The sequence below is a fragment of the Triticum aestivum genome, chromosome 5A (genome assembly GCF_018294505.1).
Source record: "Triticum aestivum cultivar Chinese Spring chromosome 5A, IWGSC CS RefSeq v2.1, whole genome shotgun sequence".
Lineage (NCBI taxonomy): Eukaryota > Viridiplantae > Streptophyta > Magnoliopsida > Poales > Poaceae > Triticum > Triticum aestivum.
Window position 1 is genome coordinate 634,532,148 of NC_057806.1, and position 12,437 is coordinate 634,544,584.

Consider the following 12,437-nt stretch of genomic DNA (forward strand, 5'->3'; position numbering starts at 1 on the left):
CGTAGCTTGTACTACTACTACTTTGACTTTTGTAACTAGCACATGCACGTACTAGTACTAGATAAAACACTTTACAGTAGATGGCACGCATCTACTAGTTCTGAACCTAGAAATAAAAAGGACACACAATACTTGTATGTTGAAATTCAGTTCAATTCAGTTTCAGTTGAATTTTCCCCACTGTCAAAAATTGGCATGGAGTCCTGAATGTGGGCTTCACTTTCTTTGCTGGTATGATCTGCATTGTGTCAGTTGCGCCGGTGTCATTCACCCGACGCCTAGCTGGTACCACATACTTTGCTACATCATCAACCTCAATCATGGCCGCATCAGAGGAGGAAGAGGGTGTGGTTCCATTAGATGTAGGTCGGGTGAAGGAGGGAAAAGTGATCGTCGAGAAAGAAAAAATATATCAACTGACTGCAAAATAATCACTTTCTCAAGCTTGCATTATCAAAGAATTTTATTACGATCAAAGGTCGGTTGAGAAAGATATATAAAGAACACATACAGATGATCTCTCTATAGCATTGAGGTCCTCTCTCTCTGTCTCGCTCGCTCTTTGTCTCAAGATTCAATGAATCTCCTAATTTAATAAAAATAGAGTCAGCATTCAAGACATATGCAACCTTATGAAATGCATGCGAGTCTATGACACAACAAAATTTGGTTAGGTGCGGAAGGACTGGCGATATAATACAAAAGTTAGGTAAAAGAGGATTTGGTCACGCCGGGTGGGCTAAGATTTTGAGTCGACCATGGTTATCCATGCCATGTGCATGATCTCTTTATTATTATGAAGTGTGCACAGTTTTCCTAACCAGGTGGTGCTAATCTCATATAATTAATGACACATGACTTCTTGAGCCATAGGTGGATGTAGAGTTCAGAATAAAAGCTAACCAGAAAAGAGCAATGTGTGTGTTGAAATTGGAGAATCTGATAGCTTCATGACCATACAATATGATAAATATGGTGAATCGGGCAGAGCTTGTTCACATCAGTAGCGCTAGCATTAACGCCTAGATCCTAGCTTCTCAAGCTTCTTTTTATCCCACTTTCTCTAGTGATAACCACTATAGGTCATCTATGTGTACATCCAAAGAGAAGAGATCACGTATGTGGATGGGTTGCCTAGGATTAGAAGGCACAGGGAAATATTTTGGAACCTCCCTCGTCTGTTCGACGAGCAATTTGGCTCCTTCGGATCCAAGAGCGGATGATTCGGCAACTACGATTTCCTTTCTCATTTCACCGAGTTGTGATGATTATTGTTGATGGCCACATTTTAATAGGTTATGAGCCCTCATTTGGATGGATTAGCATGATAGGATGATAGGACGGGCCATTTTCGCCCTTGCAAGTTATGATGTCCTCCATCCCACAACCAAAGTAGCACTAAACCCAACAAATCTATCAGTCGAACATCAAGCATTATGTCCCTGCTAACACCAACATTCCAAATCTAAAAGAAAGGCAAGTGTTTCAATCCACCAACTATGACCGACCACCAGTGAGTCCACTAAGATTTGTATCCGGGCATCTAGGCTCTAGTATCACGTGTTACACAATATGAAGTGTCTCCTGCTTTTTTTCTCCAACCCACATGTGTCCTAGACTGCTACACGAGTGCTTCGGCCCACCTCCCATGCTTTAAAGTGGTGTTCAAGGGTGCCACACATAGAGATTCCTATAGAGGTTCAACATGTTAACACACCCAATAGTATTGTCCTATGCAATTTGGGGATGATAAGTTGTGTGGCGATGGAGATCGAGGGTGGTGGACTTGTCATCCACAATATCTGATTTTGCAAAATCAAGATTGACTTCGAAATATTGCCACCCAGCTTGTGTGCTTATTTTCTCTTTTCTTGATTTTCTTCTTCGTTTCCGTTCTAGGTACTTGAAAGGACCAAACTGCCCTTTAGGATATGTGATTAGCTCTGCGACAGTGTGTGTATGGATTAGAGCATCTCTAGCAGACCCCGTATATCCGACCCGCAAAACTCGTTTACAGTTCGCGGAAAAACGATTTTGCGGGCTGGTGCGGGTGCCGGCAGAGCAGACACCGCATAGCGGAACTGTAAAACAGAATATCCGCCCGCGTCGGCCCTCATATCAGATGGGTTTTTATCTGAATTTGACACATATGCCACATATTTAGAATTACTAATTCGATATAAGAAAAAATATCAATATTACAATACAACAATCATCCAAATTACAATAATTATTGAAATCACCAAAGCAAACTAAATAATTCAATACAAAACTTGTCCTGGATACAAATCACACATGAATTAAATGAAATGAATGGAAAACTGGATTGTGTTGTTGCCCAGCCCTTTGCTAATGGTGCTCAATGAAATCCTCCTGAAGCTGAAAGTGGGTGTTTGCATTTTCAATCTCCTTGTAGGTGTGAAGAAATGCTCTAATGTGGTTAGGGTCTCTAGCTGGTTTGACACGGCTACCCACATTGTCGTAGAAGAACTCCAAGTTCATGCCCCTTTCATCTTTGAGAATCATATTGTGAAGAATAACGCAGCATGTTATGATGTTTTCAAGGATCGTCTGTCCCAAAAACAAGCAGGACCACGAACAATGGCAAACCTAGATTGCAAAACCCCTAATGCTCTTTCAATGTCTTTTCGGGCTGCCTCTTGTACCCTTGCAAATTTACATTGTTTCCTAGTTTGGGGGTCTTTGATGCTCTTGAAAAATGTGCACCAAGAAGGATAGATATCATCTGCAAGATAGTACCCCTTTGTGTATTTAGGTCCATTGATAGTGTAGTTGCAAGCAGGAGCATCACCACTAGAAAGCCTAACAAACAAATGAGACCGTTGCAACACATTGATATCATTGAGAGTACCTGGCATTACCCAAAAAGCAATGTCAAATCCATAAATCCTCGGATGCTACGGCCTCTAGCACAATTGCTGCATCACGAGACTTGCCACAATACATTCCCTGCCATGCCTTCGGGCAGTTTTTCCAAGTCCAATGCATACAATCAATGCTTCCTAGCATGCCAGGCCAACCTCTTCTCTCACTTTATGCAATCAACTTTTTTGTATCTTCCTCATTGGGTGCCCGAAGATATTCAGGACCAAACACACGGATGATCACTTTGGCAAATCTACACACTGACTCAATTGTAGTATCTTCACCGATGCGAAGGTACTCATCGGCGTAGTCAGCCGGAATGCCATATGCAATTACCTGCATAGCTGCCGAGATTTTTTGATATGCACTAAATTCCTTCAAGCCCGCGGCATTTCTTCTTTGAGTAAAATACCGACAATTGGTCTCGCAAGCTTGCACTATTTTTACAAAGAGGGATCGGCGCATTCGGTACCTTCTTCGGAAGAGGTGCGGCGGATATGTTGGATTGTCCGCGAAGTAGTCTTGCATCAACATCTCGTTCCCGAGATGGCGATTTCGAGGAATGCAAAGATGGCCGATGGTCGATCCTTGCCGTCTCTTTCGGTTCTCATCTTCGTGCTCCTTCACGGTGAGGGCCATCACCAACGTCTGCTGCCAATAGTTCACAAGCAGCGTCTCAACATCCGAGCCGTTCGAATCGGACGAATCCTCGAACAAAAACTTCTCACAGGGGCTCAATTCCATCTAAATTCACAAATACGAACGCTACATGAACCAACTATGCATAGCGCATCCCAAAGCACAAGCACAAGTACTCACCGGCGGCTTGGGCGGTAGCTCTACGGCGGTGGATCCCGGGGCGGCGACGGCGACTAGGGGCAGCTCGGCTCGGCGGATCCGGAAGCCAATGAATTGGCTAGGTGGAACAGGGTGAGGGGCGCCCCCACGGCGGGATTCCGCCCTGCGGATTTGGCCGGAATCGCCGGCGGCAGACGGGCGGAACCAATGGCTGGCGGCTGCGGAAGGGGTGGGAAAAGGGCGCGGGTTGAAATGTCCCTCCCGCCAACCGCTTTTCTGGGATACGGGGCACCGTCGGGTCGAGGGAGAAACCTGTGTTTTAGTTGGTTGGAGGTGAGATTTTACCGCACCCCTCAAAATTTTTTGCGGGTCCGATGTGTTTACAGTGTTTGATCGGGCAGCATTTTACGCACGGACTGATGGTTATTTTGCGGGTGGTGGCATTATACAGGGTCTAGTGCTCTTACGGTGCTATGCAGCAGCAACCAACGTATTCAGAGCTTCAGTATTGGGGGTACTATTACTGGTATTTGATGGTATTTTAAATACATGTACAGTACTAGGATAGAAGTGTTGCGGTGTCAGTGCTTAAGGTTGTGAACGTAGAGGGAATTACTATCAGTGATCACTCAAATTAAGGTTGTGAACTTAGAGGGAATTACTAGCAGTGATCACTCAAATTTTGTGAACTGAAGTGGTTCCTATGCAAAAAAAAAAGGTTAACTTTGCAACTCCAAGCTACGGGCTTGCGTAATGCTTTCCATATCTCATAAGAGTTCGGGTGATTATAACGAAGCCTAGATGAGTTCCACCACTGGGAATTTAGCCTCGGTTCTGCATAATTATCCATTCAACTGAGAATGTTCAGAGATTTGGATTGTCCTGTGGCACAGTGGCAGCTGGTTCACTCGGAACAAATTCTTGAATAAGGCTTCGGGCTGCATGCAGTTTTCATGAAGCTCAGATAACCGGCTGGCACAAACATCCAATATTTGCATATTCTCTTTTTTTTCCTCAAGTTCATATTTTCAACAGAAAAATGCAAATGTCAGGTTTCTACCTTCCAAATAAATTTTCAGACCAACAGAAACTGAAAAATGCCTGACGAAAAATGACAAAATAAACATGGCACACAAGCGTGTTCGGAAGGAGTGAAAAGTAATAGTCTACAGCCTTGAACATCCAATTTGCTTCCATCCACAATTTTACCAACACATACAGTTTCACACTTTGCAACTGCATCCTGTTTCTAGTTACCTTCCTCATCATGCTTGTGACATGCGCCGCAGATGAGGTATGTGGTAGATGTTTCATTCAGGGACCACGTCACTCTCTTCATTCGAGACAGCTTGATCTGAAGATACAGGTGTGTTCCCTACATCTACAATTGTAGCATCAGGAGCGGCAGGAACATTGTTTCCCTCTTCCTGGCTACCAGCATCAACATCCATGCTACCATTGGTATTGTCTTGACCATCTAATTTGGACGAATCAACCTTGTCAACAGCTCCCTCATTCATGGCAACGTTCTCACCACTCTTAGCGTTAGAAGTACTCTGTTCAACTGAAGCTCCATCATTATCCACTTGAGCATCCGGCAGAGGAGGAATCGGACCTACAAGTTCTCCAGCTGCATCTGCGTTGTCCACATCCATCTGATCCCCGATGATTTCTTTGCTTCCTGCAGCTTCTTCATTGGCAACCCTGGTCTGTCCTGATTCCTCTTCAATGCCGTGATTCTTCCTCTCATTTTCTTCCTCAGCAGCACCATCTTGAGCTGAAGCTTCCTCCACCTTGCCGCAATTTAAAGCTGCAGCTTCCTCCTCCTTGGCGCGATTTTGAGCTGCAGCTTCCTCCTTGGCACGACTTTGAGCTGCAGCTTCCTCTTCCTTGGCGCGATTTTGAGCTGCAGCTTCCTCCTCCTTGGCACGGTTTTCTGCCTCTATTGCCTCCTTCTGTAGGTTAAGTAGCCTCTTGTGCTCCTCAAGTTGTCCTTGGATGCTCTGGTAACCAGACAACAGATCACCATAGCGGCTTTGGAGAGTCTGTTCCAGTGCCTTCTGTTTATTCACTTCTTCAGCCAAATTTCTCACACGATAGGCACCAGCCATCTGTTCTTGTTTCTGCAACTCTTGGAAGCATTCAAGTTCTGTTGCCGCAGTATTCATCTGCTTGAAGGTGTCCTGGATCTGTGACCCCAATTTTGCAGCCCGCGCCTAACAAATCAAATAGGAAGTGAAGCAAACCATCAGCATTGCAAATCAACATGGAAAAGCAAGAAACAATATAAAATCGTCACCATACAGTACTCTTTTTCAGTATATATCAAATGAAAAGCAAAATCAGAAGCTACCACTACAGTGGTGTATCTCTTTGCAAATTATGCAAGTTCGGTTTCAGGCAACAGGATAATCTTTCAAATTCTGGGCTGGCTTCCACATAATGAATTTTTAAATGACAGCGAACATCAATGAGGCAAATGTTAAAGAGGCGTCCTTAAACCAACTAAAGAGAAGCATTTAGCATAGCCAGACTGTATAAAATGATTGCCTGAATAGAAGTTAAAATTGATATAGACATGCCAGAAAGAAGATGACACATCATCCCCAACTAACCTGGTAACCTTGTGTCAGCAGCTTGATCTTCTGCTCAAGCCGAGAAGCCTTCTTTGCTTCGTCATCCATTCTCTTCTTCACCATTTCAAACTCATGTTGCAAGGCAGAAATTTTATCAGCATTTCCAGCAACACTAGCAAGACCATAGCTGTTGTTAGTAGGGAAAAACATAAGGTCCTCTTGGCATGCATCATGTGACTTTACAAAATCCTCAAAAGATTCATTTTCATGGCCCATGGCCACACGAAGATACTGAATCTCCTCCTCAACCATAGAACTTGCCTGTCGACAGAGAAATTAAGCGATTTAAAGAACTTCTCCAGTACATTAAACTAAACGATGCAAATAGGATTGACACAAAGAACAGTAATAACAAACATAAACGTGTAAATAAAGATTTGGCAAGAAATGAACTCTGTATACGGTTAAACAAAAAGGAACAGATGGCTATAAGTGATTACTACATTGAGAAAGTGTTTCATCAGTAATCCAATAAATGCATATCTGACTAGAAAGAATACACATCTCAAACTTTGTCAATACTATTGTGAAGAAATACTGCACAGATCTCTACAGTGCGTGTGTGGCCATGTGCCCGTGTGCCCCTGAGCATAACATAACAATTCTAACTAACACATTACTTGTAGATGATAACATCCTTTACACTCTCAGAGGGGCACTATAAAAATATATGTTCCCCTCCCTTGCCATCCCCAGGATAGTATTCAATGCCAGTGGATTAGCTATAGCAAACATGGGCAATCAGAAGTGACTCATATGGTTGGTACAGGAATAGTTTAGACCTGCTGCACTCATATGGGTGCTATATACCATATAACTGTGTTATGCTCACGAGTATATACGATTATGAACCCACAGCAAGTAAATATTAATGCACCTGATGCTATACGAAATTCAGAATATACGTTATCAGCAAATGGATATACAGTTCAACATCAAATACCAATAATAAAATAAGGGCGGAAAAGAAGCATACCTCTTTTAGTTCATGCTCATCGAAACCTTCGATTTCAGAGACGAAAGCTGCTGTGTTTGCCTGACGCTTGCTTCCTTTCTTTTTATCTCTCTGAATCTGTTCATCAAGCGGATATTTAGCATTATCATGCTCAAGGAGCCTAAGGAGCTCCTCATTTATTAGCTCAACAGCTTGTTCAAGTGATGTAGGAGGCACAAAGGTACTTCTGCTTTCACCACCTTTAATCAGAGACTGCCGGAGAATCTCCACTGAAGCCGCAGGTGGCCTAGGCAAACTCCTCTGCAACACTTTGGACCTCTTTCTGAGCAATGCCTCCTGCCTTGCTTGTTCCTCGGCCCTTTCTCGTGCTAACCTGTCTGACATATCTTCCTCAATTTTCTCTTCAGATTCTTCGTTCTCCTCTGTGATAGGTGGCATAACTATCTGGTACTCATTCTTAGGCTGTGGAATAGAAGCAAAACCAGATCGCAGACCTTTTCTTAACTCTGCTTGCCGACGAAGCTCAAGCTGTGCGCTGTCTTGCATTTCCACCTCTTCATTTATGTGAAGCTCATCCCTGAAGGGGGTCCCTTTTGGAGTTAACCCAAAGGAATTTCCATCTCTGGACGGTGTCATACCAATCCTTGGGGTAACACCAGGGCCAGGGCTAGCCAGAGGTGTTGCCATGGGATTTGGAGTCTGCATCTCTTTCTTACGTGGTGTAACGCCAGAGAAATCTGATGGATGAAGCTCTGGGTTATCGCCTCCTAAAAGAGGTGTTTGTGATTCCCTTAGACGTGCAAGATTCTCTGCCTCCATCATAATAGCATCACCTTTCCCACCTGGCGTTCGTTGCGGGGTTCGCAATGGTGTCATACCAAGCCTTGGAGTCTGGGAATAATTTGCAAGCAGTGTCCTAGTAGCAGTACTTCCTTCACCAAGCTCCTCGGCTAGAGCAGGATCGCCAGCATTGCCCATCTTAGCAATCTCCTCCAATTCAATATCAGAAATTTGGGGTGGTGGAAGCATTAGTTTGGACCTTCTTGTGACAGCTTCTGGGTCATTGAGTTTATTTGCTTGCATTATTGCGGCAGGGGCATCCTGCCTCTGCAGAATCTTGTTCTTGGCAATGTCTTGCTTTCTTAACTGAGCCTCTACATCCACTCGTCTCCTCCCTTCAAGCTCCTCGATGGTAGTTGGAAACTGCACATGCTCAAGTGGCCTGTCCTCACCCACTGTATCATAAAAGCCTGGAGGGGGTCTCTTTTCAAAAGGGATCTCAGCATTATAGTCAATTCCCTTTCTCTTCCTTTTCTTGTGCCGGTTGTCAATACCAGCTGCCTTCAGTTCTCTCCTTTTTTGCAGTGATGCAAGCCGCCTCGCCTCTTCAAGCTGTTTCTCTCTTGCCTTCCGTTTTGCCTTTTTACCCCTGGTGTTAGCCAAGCGAGCCCTTGCCTCAGAAAGCATTTCCTTTTCATCTTCATCCATGTCAACAGGATCCGGACGTGCAGGTTTTGACTCGGGGTTTGGATCAATCTCCCCAGGTCGCAACTTTCTTGGGTCATCATTAGGCTCATAATTCTCATCCTTTGCACAGGCAGCATCGAGCAATTTTTCATAACGCTCGAGGCACTGGGATGGTGTTCGACCCACGATAGGTGCAATAGTCCTCCATTGAGTAGGCATGAGCTTAGCAAGATGGAGCAGCTTCTCATCCTCTTCCCTTGTCCACTCAGTCTAGAATCAATACACATAGGGTTAGTTAAGTGATATAAACAACAAATATATTATTCCAAAGATAACTGAAAACAGAAAATGGGGCATATCTATGTCATAATAGAGCAGATAACCAACTAAAAGAAGTATGCAGCATCATATGACAGGTAAAGATTGACGGTGATTTTGGACAAGTCAATTCAATTAGCATGTAAATCACACAAACTAGAATACAGTTCAGTTAGGTTTACTTGGTTTTTATTAATGAAGCATTAAACATCCAATTCAGAGTTCTCAACAAAGGTTTATTAAAATCTGTTCTATAGATCTTTTTCTTTGTGGGAAATCTGTTTTATAGCTTTAACAAGCTAGGTTCATATTTCAATGACATCATACAAAAGGCGTGAACAGCATAACATCATGCAAGGCATAAAATATTCATAACCAGAAAATAAGTAAATGACGCCAACACGAAGATGACATTATGTGTTCATTATATTACTTTTTTTTTTAATGAAAGGGGTTTCCCCCCGCCCCAACTTTTATTAAAGCCAAGGCAAAACCATAAGTTCATTATATTACTTTTTCTAACAAAAAAGAATACACTGCACAAAGACAATAACGTACATGTCACAGTCAGTGCATAGGATTTTAGCATGGTATGACAGGAAGAGAGATAATATAACCTAAAAACCAATCTGTAGGTTGTTAAATATGAGGCATTTCAAAAACATGTGCAGCAATTTACAGGAAATATGTACACTAGATAGTACTCCATCCGTCCCATGATATGGGATGGAGGGAGTACAAACCAAATAGCATTCCCTCAAAACAGTACACAGTGTAGCATCTCAAAAACGCCACATGATAATCACGGATCCTCTAATTTCTACTCACTGCACTATCACAATTACAGATCATCTATCATAACCCATGCATAACAGCATCCAATTGCTAACCAAACACTAAGCTATCGCAAAATTTACGAGGGTTAGGGTGGGGCATTACCTTCTTGATGGAGGGGTCGAGCCACTCGTACCAGCGGGCCTTGCACTGCTTGGCGGACTTGCGGACGAGCAGCGAGGAGATGCGCGCCCACTGGTTCTTGCCGTACTTCATCACGGCCGCCTTGAGGATCTCGTCCTCGGTGTTCTTCCACACCCCGCCCTTGATCATGATCCTCATCTTGCCTCCCCCTCGTCGCCTCGCTCGGCCTCCTAGATCTCTTCTCCTCCGCAGAGGGCCTCCCGGGTTCCGCTTCCGCGCCGCCCCCGCCGGCGGCTCCGGCGAGGCCTCCTGGTCCCTCCTAGGGTTTGAGGGGGGGCAGGTCTAGGGTTTGGTAGGAGGAGGAGGGGCGGCCGGACGGGGCGACGCCGACAAAGGGGTGTGCGGCGCTGCGGGGCGAAGGCGAGGTGCGGGGTGCGGCGGCTGGCAGCGAAGGCGAGGGCGGACCCGGCGGTGAGGGCGAAGGCGAGGGGGCGGAGACGGTGCCTGGTCGCTGCCGCGCCGGGGATGGTGAGTGGCCGGCTGGCTGGGATAGGAGGTCGATGCGCGCCGGCAAGGCCGCGAGGTGTGCGGCAGAGGACCGGGCTCGGGCGCCGGCGAGCGGCGATGCGGTGTTGTGGCGGCGTGGCGCACTGGTGGTGGCCTGCGGCGGCGGGGAGGGGAGGAGGGGTGAGGTGAGATTGAAGGGTTAGCAGGCCAAGTAGATGGGCTGGGCTGAGGCGGTGCGGGACTAGGTCGGTTTTCCGGTTAACGGAACCAACCTATGGTTGGATGATTACCGTGATATCATCAGCTCGTCAGGATTTAAATCCTGATGCTCGCATTTATTTTTAGATTTATTTTAGAATTTTCAGCGATGCGTATTTAATGGAAGGAGATGTTTTTGTCGATGACGAGGCGCTTACGGTGACTTCGTAAATCTAAGATGATATGCCGGCTCAATCTTTCAAAAGTACTCATAGGGGTACAGTGTGCGTGTGTGCATTTATAGGGATGAGTGTATGTGCGTGTATATAAGCGCTTGTGTATGTACTAATATTAAAAAAAAACTCAATTCACTCAAAAAAAGACTTTCAAGTCAAAAAACATTAAAAACAGACTGACAATAAAATTCTGCTTTTTCTAAATAGAAAAATATGTTACGAGTTTTTTATTTTTTTTAAATATCAGATCTATATTATAAAGGTTCAGCGAAAGTACAAAACGCGCCAAACATAATAAAAAGTACATCAAGGTTCATGACCACCAAACGAGCATTGTCGCCGCCGGAACGAGCCGCTATCGCCGGTCCCATACTGGAGCCGACCTGACCTTGTTGATGAGAGTTGGGAAGTCTTCGTGCACGTTTCTCTAAGGACCAGCATCCCAGAGCCGCAGTCATCGTTGTTGAATCCTTAAATCGGTCTGAAGAATTTGACATCAAATATCACCATTGTGTACGCACGACGAGAAACTCTAATCTCGCCGCCCTGAGGAGCTGATAAGAATCTACGCCGGAGCATCATCTAGTCCGTCCCAGAGGATGAACTTGAGAAGGCTTCTCGACTAGAAGAAACCTAAATACAAATGTATAACAAGTCAAAAAAAACTAAATATAAGCTCTATGAACTTCTAAATCTAGGCCAATAGATAAAGTATAATATTTCGTGCAATTCATTTTTATACATATGAGCCGATCTCGGCTGAGCTTTACACCAGATGATGGTGATGAATCTTTCTGAGTACAACATCATCCAATTATCAAAGTGATACAAAACGATTAGTGAATACACATGCGATGTACCTTTTATTCTAACGTGAAGGATTCGTTAGTATTTATTGATTTATTGCTTAATTAGCTAGTTTTTTTCTAATATGGTACAAATGCATAGCCATAGACATCTTTGTAGTCGACGGAAACGTCTGCTCTAACTGAACACAGATCGCCGAAAGGTCTAAAATAAATCCAGTAAAATGCGAGCATCAATTTCAAGTTTAGGACCAGAACTCTAGTGAATCGGGGATAACACTGTCCTCCTAACCATCCAACCACACGTTGATTCATCTTAATTAATACTCCCTCTGTACAAAAATGTAAGAGCGTTTTAGATCACTAGAGTGTTGTAGACCACTACTTTAGTGATCTAAGAGCATTTACAACCGGACCCCCTATTTCTTTCCTAAACGTTTGAAATGTCTGCCGGTCAGTGTTCGGTCAAAAAGGTTGACCCAATCGGATCCCCCAATTTGCCCCTAAACGTCTGAATTGACCGGCGTACCTCAAACTCATCTCAAATATAGGGTCAATATGAGGCTGCCCGGTCACGCCCGCTCGGTCCCACCTGCAGCGACCCAGTACTTCTTCCTTTCGTCTCTCTCGCAGGAAGCATACAACGACGCCAACAGGGGTGGGCGTAGGAGGCCGCCTGCGGGGCGCTGGCGTGTGTGCTGGTCGCCAAAGT

At 44.6% G+C, this 12,437-nt stretch overlaps 1 pseudogene; it reads right to left on the reverse strand.

Moving 5' to 3' along the window:
- Nucleotides 1-2,349: 2,349 nt before the first annotated feature.
- On the reverse strand, nt 2,350-10,693 carry LOC123105498 (cell division cycle 5-like protein; annotated as a pseudogene).
- Nucleotides 10,694-12,437: the final 1,744 nt, after the last annotated feature.